The sequence below is a fragment of the Gopherus evgoodei genome, chromosome 3 (genome assembly GCF_007399415.2).
Source record: "Gopherus evgoodei ecotype Sinaloan lineage chromosome 3, rGopEvg1_v1.p, whole genome shotgun sequence".
NCBI lineage: Eukaryota > Metazoa > Chordata > Testudines > Testudinidae > Gopherus > Gopherus evgoodei.
In genome coordinates this window covers 48785519-48800532 of record NC_044324.1, presented here as the reverse complement: position 1 = coordinate 48800532, position 15014 = coordinate 48785519, and the positions used below count along the sequence as shown (strand labels likewise).

Here is a 15014-nt window from a genome sequence, read left to right as displayed (position 1 = left end):
GAAACAAATTCAAATAATTTTTGAAACTTTCCACAAACTGGAATTTCTGAAAAATATTCAGCTATGGAAAATTTTTGTTCCAGAATTTTGAAGTTTTATTTTGGATGTTATTTTGTGGAGAGTTTTATTTTTATAAATATTATTTTTACATTATATCATGACATAACAGTATTAGTGCATAATATGCACTATTATTGACATGCCATAATATGACAATATAATAGTTGAAATATTCTATTTAAAAAACTTTAAGGACCGTTGCTACTTAGTACTGATTGAAACATATCTTTTCTTTTCCAGATGAAAGTGTCTCCTGATTGCACTGTAAGGGAAGAAATTTTTTAAAAATTGTGGGAACTTTCACTGAAATTGACATTTTGTAAAATATTTTTATTTTGATGAAAATGGTATTTCTGTCAAACATTCTGCTAAAAATTTTCTGATGATCACTAGTATAAACCACTGGTATATACAATCCCATCTATTACTTGTGAAAATGATCAAACACCAAAATGAAAGCACCACATATGTTAACATGGATTTATTCAAAATGGAAAGAAAAAAAAATAAGAATACCCCTTCTTGGATGGCAGCACAGCAACAAATATTTTACTTGTCATTGGAACAATCTGGTTGGATATTAATCAAATGAATACACTACAAAAGAAGACTCATATAATGCAGTACCTCTGTTTACTGTATCTTCTTACTGTAACAGTTTCCATAGAAACAAGATGGAGTTAGAAAATTTCAGTAGTGGGCAACAAATTCAAATGATTTTTTTAATTAATCATTATGGTATACAGTTAGTGCATATATGTATATATACACACACCTTGCATATAAATTTATTTTATGCATTTATCCCACAAGACATGGTTCACTAGCCCTAATATATAAATGCTTATTACTATCCATTATTTCTAAGCTTCTACAGTAGCTAAAGACTGAGTTGAAACATGAAAAAGGTGTACAGTTAATCTCTTTAAAAACATTTAAAATAAGGATTTTTTCCTATTAAATGGTAGAGCATCATCCGCTGTGAAGAAATTATTTAAAAAACAAGAAAATCAACTGGAGAGGCTAGAGTGATATGGACTGAACACAGCCTGAAGAATTTTATTTTCAAAATTCATTCCCTTTTAGTCTGAGGCTGATTTGATTTTCTTTACTCCTTATATTTATATCACCTACAGTTTAATTGTGATGTAATTTCTTATGCACTGTGGGCAGACTTCTGTGACTTATCACCTCCAAATATATTTGTGAAGGTCATTCATGAATTAGAATTCTATCAACCAGAATCACTTGCATTCTACAGGCTGTATTTGACATGGAAATTCCAGGATCATGTAAAATTTTAACGATAGAGTAAGAAAGACTGGTCCTTACAGATTTATAAAAGAGGCACTGAGATTATATAGTTTAAAACTGTCCACAAATGCCCTCAGGGCTCCGAAATCAGGTCTGACTAACCATCTACAATATACAGCCCTCAAGCCACAGCTGCTTTACCCACTAAGACTGCTATCAGAGGAATATAGCTATGAGCTACAGCTGCAACACCTTGGTTACCAGTCTCTCCACTACATCTTCTATGACTCCTGTGATGTTTGGATTGGGCAGGCAGGGGAGTGAGGTGCACAGCTCCCAGCAGTTTTCCTCTAATAGCTGCTCCAGCTGTTGACATACACTGGCATTTCCTGATTTGAATGTTTAACCACACAGTTTTAATATTCTCCAAATACAGGTTTTTGTTTGTTGGAATTAAATGGAGTAAACAATATACGTTATCACCTGCATGCACTAGCAAGTGTGTGTTTGATTCTGTGCAAACTGTTATGCTTGCCCATCTAAAGGTCAAATTTTGAATTTTTCACCATAAAAGATGTCTTTCACCAGATGTTTTCCTTTAGTGATTTTACAGGATGGAGAATGTTATGGAGGAATTAATACATTTCCTGTTCCTCTTAGTTCTTCAGCTACTTAAGAGATTGATTGGAGACTGGGTCATAGGCAGTCAGGCCTAACTGTGAGAGCAGGAGTAAGGCCTACTGGTTAAAGTAAGAGTCATCCCTAGTGGTCAAAGTCCAAATGCCAGAGCCCATGATCAAGGCAGAGTCGGTCAGGAATTGGAGCTGAAGATTCGAACTGGATTACCTGGAGTCAGAGAAGACAGGCGCAGGGCTGGTTTCAAGGCAGGAGCTAGGCTGGGACAGGACTGGAACAAGGCCAGGTGTGGGGCAGGGTCTAGGCAAGAGCAAGGCTGGGTGCAGGGCTTGGAGTGAGGCCAACACAAGAAGGCTTAGAATCTGCAGGCATGTGTGTTAAGCAGCCACTGGTCCTTTGCAGCTGCTGGGCTCAAGAGCAAGCCACTTGACTGTCTTAGCCAATCAAGTGGTTCTGCTGTGGCCTAGCTGCACTCATTCGCTGCCCAATGACCGGGCAGATGCAAGTCCTCATTACTGACAAACCTCTACTAAAAGAACTAATTGTTCTCTGTGCAAACTATCGCAGGGTTTCATATCATACACAGTGCACAGCATGGGCTGTACAATAACCATCAGTAACAATATCGGTCATCATACACATCACAGTGCAGAAACATCTGCCATTTGCTATCACAATGAAAAGGAGACAAATTACTGCCTACATTGGTGACTACTGGTGACACTGCCTACACTGGTGACTATTACTGTATTATTATACAATAGTATCCAAAAGGGCTGTAAAAGCAAGCCAGCCAATATGACAAGTCAATCTATGCTAATTTAGCAAAGTCCTTTTAAACTTATAGGGTTATTTTAAACCCTCACATTTTGATTAATAACTATATATTTCTACAGTTTTCAGTGATAGGAGATGAAATGGGAAGGGAAGGGAAATATATGTAAAAAGAATTAGCTGAAAGAAAAAATAATAAATATAATCAGAAAAATGTCCCCATTCTCTGAGGGCCTCTTGTATGTAATCTTTGGATGAAGGAGGATTTCTCAGATCCTCTAGAGAATGGGCATAATTAGAGGAAAGCTCCCATGCATTTTGGTGACAGAGAGGCTTGCAAGTTCACGTCAAAAGTTGAGTTTGTGTTTCCCTTTCCCTGCATATTTGGGTTCTCCCCATCTTATTATTTGCCTTAAGAATGCATCTATCTTTCTCCTATTCAAAAAGATAAAAATTACTGGCAAAAGAAAGAAGTCACAGACTAGAACCCAGGAGCTGAAAAAGCAGTAGAAGACTGAGAGAGTAATGGTTCCTTCTCGTCTTCACTTGTTTCTTTTGCTTCTTATTGCTGAAATAGGAGCTGTTAGCACATTCTCATTCTGCACCTGTGTTTGCAGACACAGTATCTTGAAAGTACTTCCAAGTCACCTCTTCAATCAGAAAGTACTGAAACAGGGAATGTAGACCTCACTTGAGCATTCCCTGTTGCCTTACACACAGGCCAGAAGATCATTTCTGTTTGCTGATAACTGCAGTGAGAAGAAAATGCCAGCACAGACTTATGCAGAATCAATGAGCCCTAAGTCTCCTTTGGCATTACCTACTCTGATTCCTTGAGACCTCTGAAAACTCTTTTCTCCTTGCCATTAATTGATAGCTATTCCACAATATGGTAAGGACTAATATTTTACTGTGTGTATATGCAAGAATTTTACCTTATTGACTTGAAATTGACAAGAAATTTCCATTGTTTGATTTTCTGTTGTCAGTTACATGCTTCCTTTGACTCTGCCCAGATACTGCACTGTGTTGGCATGCCATGCATTTTGGCCGTGGATTTCAATGCTTTATCTGTACACTCCCAATCAAAAGAATGACCCCATAAAGTAGACTTCTTCTAAGTGATATACCTACTGCCTGAGTACTTATTTAGCAATAAACTGAACCAGTTAATAAACAAACTCTGGCTTATTGAAAGCAATCATTCTTTTTACCTGCTGTTTTAATTTAGCTTTATAGTTAGCCTTGTTATAACTAAGAGTTGTTTGTAGTTTGTGTTGCTTATTATATATATTTTTCCTCTTTTTCCAGGTGCTTACTTGTGTACATTAGGAATTCTCTATTAATTATGTCAGAAATATAGAGCAAGGCAGTGTTTTCTTTTCTTTCCTTCCTCCTTCTTCTCATGATATGATAGTGGTATATAAAATCATGAGTGGTGTGGAGAAAGTGAATAAGGAAAAGTTATTTACTTGTTCCTATAATATAAGAACTAGGAGCCACCAAATGAAATTAATGGACAGTAGGTTTAAAACAAATAAAAGAAAGTTCTTTTTCACACAGCCCACAGTCAACCTGTGGAACTCCTTGCTTGAGGAAGTTGTGAAGGCTAGGGCTTTAAAAGGGTTTAAAAGAGAACTAGATAAATTCATGGAAGTTAAGTCCATTAATGGCTATTAGCCAGGATGGTAAGGAATGGTGTGCCTAGTCTCTGTCTGTCAGAGAGTGGATGGCAGGAGAGAGATCACTTGATCGTTACCTGTTAGGTTCATTCCCTCTGGGGCACCTGGCATTGGCCACTGTCGGTAGACAGGATACTGGGCTGGATGGACCTTTCGTCTGACCCAATATGGCCATTCTTATGTTCTTATCTTCCTCCTCCCAAGAGATGCTATGTTTTCGACAGATTTTCCTAGCTACATAATTAAGTAGTCACCATCACTGCCTGAAAGAAGACAACAACACTCTCTCCCTTCCGTTCTGCCTGTAGGCTTAATCTTGAGCAAACTAGTTGATTTTTTTTCCCTTTTGCATTTGGGTCTAATTGTGTATGTGCTAAGATTATTGTGGGAAAGCTGAGTCAGAGATATGGGTTTTATATTTAATGCAGAAAGGGGTGAAGCTAGTACACATTCTGGTCTCTTGTGGGAATGAGTGCTGGAATCCAGAGATGGTTGTCTCCCATACACAAAAACCTCCCCATATACATCCACAGGTTCAGGGGTTTAGGGAAACATAACTTTTGTGGGGAAGGTCATGGTCACTGATGCGGAAGTGTAACTAGTACCAATCACATGGAGGGATTTGACTATCAGGTGAGAAACTTTGGACTGGACTTTGCATTCAACAGGAAGCCTGTACAAAGACTATGGCAATGGGGTGATGTGTTCAAAGCACACCTGTGTTATTTAGCAAATGGGCATCCATGCTCTGTACCAGTTTGAGGTTTGCCAGGGTGGTAGATTTCATTCCTAGATGTAACAAATTACAATATTTGGGCCTGGAGGTCATGCATGTATGCACAACAACAACCTTGGTTAGGTCTGTCTGTGTGGACTGAACTCTGGAGCTCTAGATCTGAAAACACGCACTGCTGCTGCTTGAGATAATGGATCTAGTCCCTTAGCTTGGAGGCAATAGCAGACTAATAAACCTCTATAGCATCCCACTAGAGGAGGTCAAAAAAACACTCTGGGTTCATGTGGAGACTGCAGTAGTCTTCTGATCAGTCACAGATGGAACTTCAAACGTTTACACCAATGGCTATTTTGACATCCAGAAGCACTGAGGAGTCCAAAGGGACCCTGATGATACAAATTCATTTTACAGTAAGCACAATATTACAAAGAGAGGCTAGGGAGCCTAGGTGCCACACTTATAGAAGTAATAAACGTTTCCCTCTTCCTACCACTATCACTTTCATCATGCCAGATTTTCAGGTTTAGCCAGCTGCATTTTATCCAGGTGCTGTTCTCACGTAGGCATTGGGAAAACTCAGGCTGACGTTATTGACACAGGAGATTTAGAGCCTGGTCTGGTCTGCATACTGCTGGTAATTCAGCCCATGTTGTCTCAGCAGCTAACCAAAGATTTCATGAAGATGCTGAAGAATTGAATGTTGAACCAAGCTAGAACTCTGGCAACATTCTGTCAATACAGTAAACAGGTGCCTTCATACAACTTTTTGAAAAAAAGACATGGTTTAAGTCATATGAAACCCACTGATCAGGAAAGTTAAAATCCTATTTTACCATCTTTACCACATACTTCAATTTTCTGCTCCCTGTTTTTATTTAAAAAAATCATTTTATTCCAACTTATTAGGTTGCATTTCCTTTACAAACTGAATTGGTCCTTAGGAGAGTACTGCTTCCCCTGCAAGTGTAATGCTGAGAAGACAGATTTATAGGACTGGAGGGCGGGGGACGGGGGCATGCCTGTGCTCTGGTGGAAGAGGGAGCCATGGCTGGGCTCTGGGAGGAAGGAGGCCTGTGTCTGAGCTTGGGGGACCTGCGGCTGGGCTCTGTGGGGGAGGGGGTGTGGGTATCTGGGCTGGGGGTCATGGCTGGGCTCTGGGGGAGGGGGTGCAGGTATATGGGCAAGGGGAGCCCCGGGGCTGGTCTCTGGGAAGGTAGGGAGTTCAGGTGTATTGGCTGGGGAGGAGAAGGGTTGTGGGTGTCTGCCCCTCCTCAGCTGGGTTCTGGAGGGGAGGGGGCAGAGAAACAAGAACTGGGTTGTCATAGGAGTTTCTTTAACTCTCCAACCCTGGTGGAATTTTTGTGTGTGTCTGTATTGTTATAGATATACTTGGTTATAGGTATTTTGAAATAAATTACAGAATAAATGAAACTAGTATTATTATGTAGTGTTAATTTGACAAAATGTGCAGAATTTAAAAATATTATTCACATAATTTTTATCTTTTGGCGCAGAATTCTCCCTGGTGTATAATACATCCTAGGACGATTTTTTGCTTTTTTGCAACATTACACACTGACTCATATTCAGCTTGTGATCCACTATCACCCTCAGATCTCTTTTCATAGTACTCCTTCCTAGGTGATCATTTCCTATTTTGTATGTGTGCAACTGATATTCCTTCCTAAGTGGAGTACTTTGTATTTGTCTTTATTGAATTTCATCTGATTTATTCATATGATTTCTCTAGTTTGTCCAGATCATTTTGAATTTTAATCCAATCCTCCAAAGCAATTGCAACACCTCCCATCTTGGTATCATCTACAAACTTTATAAATGTATCTCTATGCCATTATCTAAATCACTGATGAAGATATTGAATACAACCAGACCCAGAACTGATCCCCGTGGGACCCCAAACCCTGACAGCTTGACTGCAAACCATTAATAACTACTCTCTGGGAATGGTTTTCCAACCAGTTATGCACCCACCTTATATTAGCTCCATCTAGGTTGTATTTCCCTAGTTTGTTTATGAGAAGGTCATGAAAGACAGTATCAAAATCCTTACTAAAGTCAAGATATTCTACATCTACTGCTTCCCCCACCCCCATCCACAAGGCTTGTTACCCTGTTACAGAAAGCCAGTAGATTGGTTTGACATGATTTGTTCTTGACAAATCCATGCTGATACTTATCAACTTATTATCGTTAGGTATTTGGAATCTCTGCCATCTTCCGGAACTTTTTGAAGATAATTACTAATGCTCAAATATCTCCTCAATCAGCTCCTTGAGTATTCTAGGGTGTCCTAAGTAATTTTTAATTTGTTCTTTCCCTATTTTAGCCTCTGATCTTACCTCATTTTCACTGGAATTCACTATGTCACATGTCCAATCACTGCTAACCTTTTTTGGTGAAAACTGAAACAAACAAATCATTTAGCACTTCTGCCATTTCCACATATTCTACTGGGTGTTTTCCCCACTCATACCATGTTCTTGGTCTTCCTCTTGTTTCTAGTGTATTTGTAGAATGTTTTATTGTTTAATCTCATTTTGTACCTTGGCCTTTCAAATTTTGTCTCTATATATTTGTATTATTTGTTTATATTCACCCTTTGTAATTTGACCTTGCTTCCACTTTTTGTAGGACTCTTTTTCAAGTTTCAGATCACTGAAGATCTCCTGGTCTCTTGCCATACTTCCTATCTTTTCCACGCTGCTAAATAGCAATTTAGCCTATAAAGAGGTTGAGGGGGTAGCATATATTTGAAAATAAAATAAGGATGTGTATTTGGTAAAAGTATGCATTTATAATAAAGATGCCTGTGTTGTGACATAGTACATCTGGAAATAGATGTAATCAGGGTCCCTGATCGGCAAAAATAAACAGATCTTACAGGAAGTTTAACATGGACTAAAATCTTTAGCTGAGTTTCCCTCCTCCCCCACCCCCTCAATATTGAAGGTTGCTAGAATAAGGAGGGTTTATATAGGAAGCACAGTCAGTCCCTATGTGCATGCTTCAGTAATCCCTTTTGGCTAATCAAGAAACATTCATCAGTCTGCTGTCCCCAGCCCTCCTCTGCTAAAGGAAGGGTTGATGTGATGCACAGCTTGGGGAAACAGATGCAACAACTGGGGGGAATGAGGAGGACATGTCTCTCTCAATGGTTATCCTCTTTGTGTGTCCCTGTGTTTCCACTCCTGCTCCCTTTGAATTGTTTTATATTGCTTCACCACTATTGGGAAAGAGGAGAAAAAATAGTGGATCTTTAGGTTATAAAAGGAGCTTGCATTAGATTCTCAAAGTGCCGAATTCAATTGGAGGCTAAAATTATGATTTAAGGAATTTTGGTATAGGTCTTTTCAGACAAAAAAATAGCATTTTTCCAAAAACTGTTTCTTATACTTATTCTTATATTTGTTTCCTTTCTTAATGCAGTTGAGATGGATGGAGTCCACATGAATTATGAAATGCATAATTATCAAACCCAAAAGAAAAATCCATATATAGGGTGAATTCTGCCCTTCTGAGTCCTCGCATATGTGGCTTTCAGTAAAGCAAGTGCACCATAGATCTCAATGCAAGAATCCATGCATCTCAATTTTTTTCATAGCATAGACCAGGTCTTGACAGAGAAATTGTTTTACTAATCACCACCCCTCCCATTCACTACTGCCCAGTCCACCACCCTCCACTTAGTTGCTGCACAGTCCTTTTTCTGTCCCAGTGATAATCCCATACATACCTACAGCAACTACAGCAATTACTTTCATGACAATAATAGTAGGATATATTTCATGTATTTTTAGTTTCTATTAATGAAATTTGGCAGGAGGCACTAAGGTGCAGAGCCAGCAACATATGACTAGCCAGCTCTTCACAGAGCAAAGCAATCTGGAGACCATGGTTTGGGAACTTCTGGATTAGATAGAAGATTAAGAAAGTACTTATCCTTGCTTTATTTTCACCCCTTTAATTCCCATTTCCATGGAAACAGGGCTGGAAAGTACCAGCAGGCAGTCTGCTGATGAGCATCCGAATGAGAACACTTGTAGAACTCAGCAGGCAGACAGCAGGAGAAGTCTACAAGATCTGGTTTCAAAACCCAGCTATAGATTTTAAGCAAAGGGAAGTCTTATGACTACAGCAAAAGGACTTGTAAATAGGTCTGGGTTCTGTCCCTAGCCTTGGTACAGATTTCTGTCTGAAACTGGCAGGAAATTTAACTTCCTCCATTTCCTCGTTTGTAAAATTAAGAAGGAATAATATTTTCTGCCTCAAAGAGGGCATTGGGCAATATCCTCTATAATTAGCCAAGCATTTAATATACAAGTAAAAGCATATTTTGTTATCGTTGTAGTGTTTTGGATCCTGAACTCTGTAGTGTGATGCGCTCTGAGAAATTATACTGGTTGCTACACAAGTCACGTACACCTGGTCACAGAAGCCAAAAACCCAGACAGGTGGCAACCCTATCACGTCCATACATTTCAAACATTTACCAGCCCTTTGGATAACCCATTATTAAAAAAATCAAATAATTAACCACCGGTTAATAATATAATAACTGCAAAAACGGAACTTTTTTTCCTGAATCCTGATCCAAAACTCTACTCTCTAATAAAAGCAGCTAAACCAAATGATAAATGAATGTAGATACACTTTTTAGAGGCAAGAGCACAAGTTTAACTTTTTAAAGTAATTTAGTGAAGTCAAGTATAAATAAAATTACATCTGAATATAGGAATTATTTTAAAATCTACCTTAATTTTCTTCTAGCAAGTATTTGCTGTTCAAATAAATGGGGAAAACATAAACAAAACAGTGAAATAGTATTTTCTTAGCTAACTACTTTGGCCAAAAAATTAGATAGGTTACCACTGTTGTGTCCCTGATACTACATCTATGCCACTTTATCAGATAGAAATTATAGGTTTTGTAAAAGAAAGAACACCCAAACAGAGATGACTGATGTGATTTTAGCCCATATAATGGCCTCATGAAAATGAAAGCGGATATAAACACAGAATAATGAGGGTTTTACTGTCCTGTGAAAATACAATAACGAATAGCAAAAGCTGGAAATTGAATTGATGATGAAGAATGACATGACACAAATCCATATTTTGCTAGAGTTGCTGTAGAACAATTTTTACCAAATTCTTTATCAGACTCAAATTAGCAACATAGGTTTGAAACAGTGTATTGAACTTATGTTTTACTTCAAAATCACAGATATAAACGCCCCTACAAGGTTTAAAAGGGCAGGAGGACATCACTAATTTAAAACCAGGTGGAGAGGAGTGCAAGGCCCACCATAAAAAGGTGTCAATCTCTTTAAGGTTTAGGAGATATTAATATTTCTTAAGGAGGCTGTAATGGAAACAGTGATTCCAATCTTACCAAATATGGAACTACATAAGGAGGACTCAGATGAACAGTATATTCCACTCAGGCGGAATGAGAAAGGGCAGTACAGAGCATAGATAACTGTATAATTTGGTTTAATCTGTTTTATATCATCTACGTGAGCAATTCACGGTTTGACAGATCAAACCAGCATAAAAAACACATAGAGGTCAGTTACCCTACCACTGCTGTCCCATCAACAATGGCACATTTATGAAATGTAACAAAAGTAATAATTAGATTGATCACAGTTTGATAATGTTTCACTGCTTTGAGGAGAGCAAATAGTAAGGTGAGGCTGGACAGAAGAAGAAAATGGAGCTTTGAAAAACCAAGGAGCTGATTCTCATTTAGTCCAGAGTCCGTTTAAGACCACTGTTCATTGTCAGAGTTGCGTAAAGCAGGAGTGACTTACATTTACACTTCCTTTAAGGCTGTTTTACACTGCCAGAGCAGTATAAAGGTGGCCTTAGTGTAAATGAGATTCAGTCCCCAGACTAATCTATCCTTTTTTTTTTAATACACCAGTCACTATTGAGTATTCCTCATAGACCAGTGACCAGCAAAATGTTCAGTTTTCTACTTTAATGTTAATTTATATAAAAAAAATCCATGACACATCAATACAGAAACCATTTTGAACCCGTTTTTTTTATATTCTTTTTTACAAATTTTATTGCTGAGAAACAGCTAAGTTAATTTCTCCCCTATTTTGCTGAGATACACAACTCCACAGGGATAGATCCTGCTATGTGACATTTCAGCTTAGACTGTATGTTTACAGTCAAGTTATAAATCCTTGAAAATACATTTACAGAGGAAAATGTAAAACATCTTCATGATCAAAGTAATACAAGTAACATTACATTGAGGGTATAATAAATTAACTGTATTATTTTAAAATATTCAGTAACAAAATTCACAGAAAATTAATCTTTACCACTTCAGAATCTTAACAGCAGATGCAACAAATGTGGGAGTCTACCACTGTACACCAGATTTACTTCCTGACTGCTGTGCATCTCTTCTGGCTCTCACAGTTATATCATTCTCAGACGCTTCTCTCATCTTTCGAGGTTTCTTCCTAGGACTTAATAGTTACAGATTCTTTTCATAGAATAGTAGGGTTGGAAGAGATCTCAGGAGGTCATCTAGTCCATCCCCCTGCTCAAAGCAGGACTAACCCCAACTAAATCATCCCAGCCAGGTCTTTCTCAAGCCAGACTAAGGACGGAGATTCCACCACCTCCCTAGGTAACCCATTCCAGGGCTTCACCACCCTCCTAGTGAAATAGTTTTTCCTAATATCCAACTTGGACTTCCCAAACTATAACTTGAGACCATTGCTCCTTGTTCTGTCACCTGCCACCACTGAGAACAACCTAGCTCCATCCTCTTTGGAACCCCCTTTCAGGTAGTTGAAGGCTGCTATAACCCCACCCCCCCACTCTTCTATATAATAAATAAGCCTAGTTCCCTCAGCCTCTCCTCATAAATCATGTGCCCTAGCCCCCTAATCATTTCTATTGCCCTCTGCTGGACTCTCTCCAATTGTCCACATCTTTTCTGTAGTGGGGGGCCCAAAACTGGACTCAGTACTCCAGATTTGGCCTCCCCAGTGCCGACTAGAGGGGAATAATCACTTCCCTCAATCTGCTGGCAATGCTCCTACTAATGCAGCCCAATATGTCGTTAGCCTTCTTGGCAATGAGGGCACACTGCTGACTCATATCCAGCTTCTCATCCACTGTAACCCCTAGGTCCTTTTCTGCGAACTGCTGCTTAGCCTGTTGGTCCCCTGCCTGTAGCAGTGCATGGGACTCTTCTGTCCTAAGTGCAGGACTCTGCACTTGTCCTTGTTCAACTTCGTCAGATTTCTTTTAGCTCAGTCCTCTAGTTTGTCTCTTTTCTCTTTCTAGTACCAGCATTTTTAAAAATTTGCTGTTTCATTCTAACTTTTTTTCCCTTTTATATTTGTGTGTTTCACTTCATGCCTTCCCTCCCCCCCCCCACACACACACTTTTTCTGTCCCTCCATTCCTCCCTTTTTGTTTTTTAAATAGAAATGGACCGCAGTATTATTTATTAGGATCAAGGAGCCACAGTCACAGACCCCAACATGCGAAGTGCAGTACAAGCACAGAACAAACCAACACTCCCTGCCCCAAAGACCTTCAATCCTAAATCCAAGCACCCTCAAACTTTGGAGGAGTTCAAAATCTGGACCCAACCCTGGATCTGAAGTTTGCCAGTAGGGCATTTCTCAGGACTCCGTTGTCATCAAGACCTTCATAGCATAGGCACCAACTCTATGGGTGCTCCAGGGTCCATTTTCAGAATGGGGAGAGATATATAATGGTGTCCCACCAGGGGTTTGTATTGGTCTGGGATCAGTACTGTTCAACATATTTGTATATGATCTGCAAAGTCTGCAGATGGTACAAAATTATTGAAGATTATTAAGTCCAAAACAGAACACAAAGAGTTACAAAGGGATCTCATAAAACTGGGTGACTTGGCAACAAAATGGCAGATATAACTCAATGTTAAATGCAAAGTAATGCACATGGCAAAATATAATTTCAACAATACACACAAAATGGTGGTGCCTAAATCAAGAGAGATCTTGGAGTCATTTACTGTACTCTGGAAGCACTATGTTTCCAGAGTACTGCAAATTCATAAGAATCCTTCTCACTGTGCCTGTATCATCCTGAACTGTGGAATGCTCATTCTTCTGCTTCAGAAGACTTAAAAATTATCTCCAGTCATCAGTGGGACAGATGCAACTGAATAGAATAGCTGTCTTAACGTGCATCAAAATAATACCAGGGAACCTAGATGTAAATAAGATTGCTGAAAGTTTCATCCAGAAAGCTTCAGTGAGACATAATGTCTTTAAACTGGGATGTTAGTGTACACAGCTTTTAGGTGATTGCAATGATCTTAATATACTGTAATTCATGATAATGCAATTATGTAGTTCATAACAATTGAATCATTATTAAAATAGTAAAGATACCTATGATTAACATATTAAATAACTAGAACATGAAAGAAGTGTATAAATATGATGAAAATAGCCTCCCCTCAAAACTGGCAGAGCGCCTCCCAACACATACACTCCTCTTCCGAAGCACCCACTGGCAAAAACAAAAGTCAGTACCTGTGCTTCACAGCCACATCCCTACCTCAGCACGGTCTGCCAGGACCAGGAGTCCAGTATCAGAGAGAGAACATGTTCTCCACTGATAGCAAGTGTGTGGGAAATGAATATGGAGGAACAGGGAAAACCTTGACTCTACTCTCTGCCAAGGGCCAGTCAACAGAGTTGAGCCAGTATGAGATGGGAAGACTTCTCCTTGCTGGTAAGCAAGGCACCCTTGGCTTGCACCCTTTATTGGCTTGCACCCTTTAGTCAGAGCTTAGCAAAGACACAATCTATCCTTCTATGAGCCCTGAAATCTATACCCCACAGCTCTGGCTAGAGTCAAATCAAGGCAATCTATAGGCCTTCCCCTCAGTTTTGGTTAGCCCCTTATTCACTGGAGCTCAGCTGCTGCACATGCAGCGTCTTTGCTTACTGTCTGACTGCCTCCCAAAAGGAAATGCAAGAAAAATTACATTTGCTGCCATATTTTGTTTACCAAATATATTATACATTGTTATGGGAGCTAGGAACACATACATTTACTTTGAGCACCGCTGGCAGCACTGAACTATATAAAAAAAAAAAACCAAAAACCTGGGCATATTGTGACATACCAGCCACCCGCATGCCTGCAGTTTGTACAGCAGTGTCACAAGGCAATTACAGAAGACTGGGGTTATTTATATAAAAATTTCATGTGAATGACACTGAACAATGAATGAGGTGCACCAAATATTAACAACAGGTTTCTCTCTCCTAGAACATAGACCAAGATTTTTCAGAACTAGCTGCATTAAGGCACCTAAATAGGGGCTTGACTTTGAAAAGTCAATGAGTGGTGGGTGTTGAGAATTTTTGAAAATTGGGCAATTTATCCTAGTGGATGGATTCAAAAGCCTAATTTTAGGCATCAATTTTTGAAAATTTTGGCCTTAATATCTACAGGACACAATTATGTACCAATGAAATCAGTGTGAATTTCACCATTGACTTCAATGGGATCGGGATCAAGCCCTATGAGTGAGCCAGAACAAAACACTAATGAACAAACACTAAATGGAATGTTGTCATTATAGCCATTATCGTGCACAGAATTTTTCAAGATTGCTTGAAAACAGGAAGGAAGGAACTTTGGTTTTTACACTCAGTCTGTGCTCATGTTATTAATTACTTCCAAATTTGAGAGGCAAGATAAACTATTTGTTTTATTATTATTATATTTTATGCCTTGCAGCTTCAAAAAATATGTAAATGAAACTTCAACTTATCTTTAATTACAATAATATACCCATGAGTCACATGA

At 38.9% G+C, this 15014-nt stretch overlaps 1 protein-coding gene across 4 annotated transcripts in view; it reads right to left on the bottom strand.

The window, feature by feature from the left end:
- The window catches only part of DLGAP2 (DLG associated protein 2), a 674215-nt gene that overhangs the window by 536124 nt on the left and 123077 nt on the right, over positions 1-15014 (bottom strand). The gene's annotated exons all lie outside the window — the stretch shown is intronic.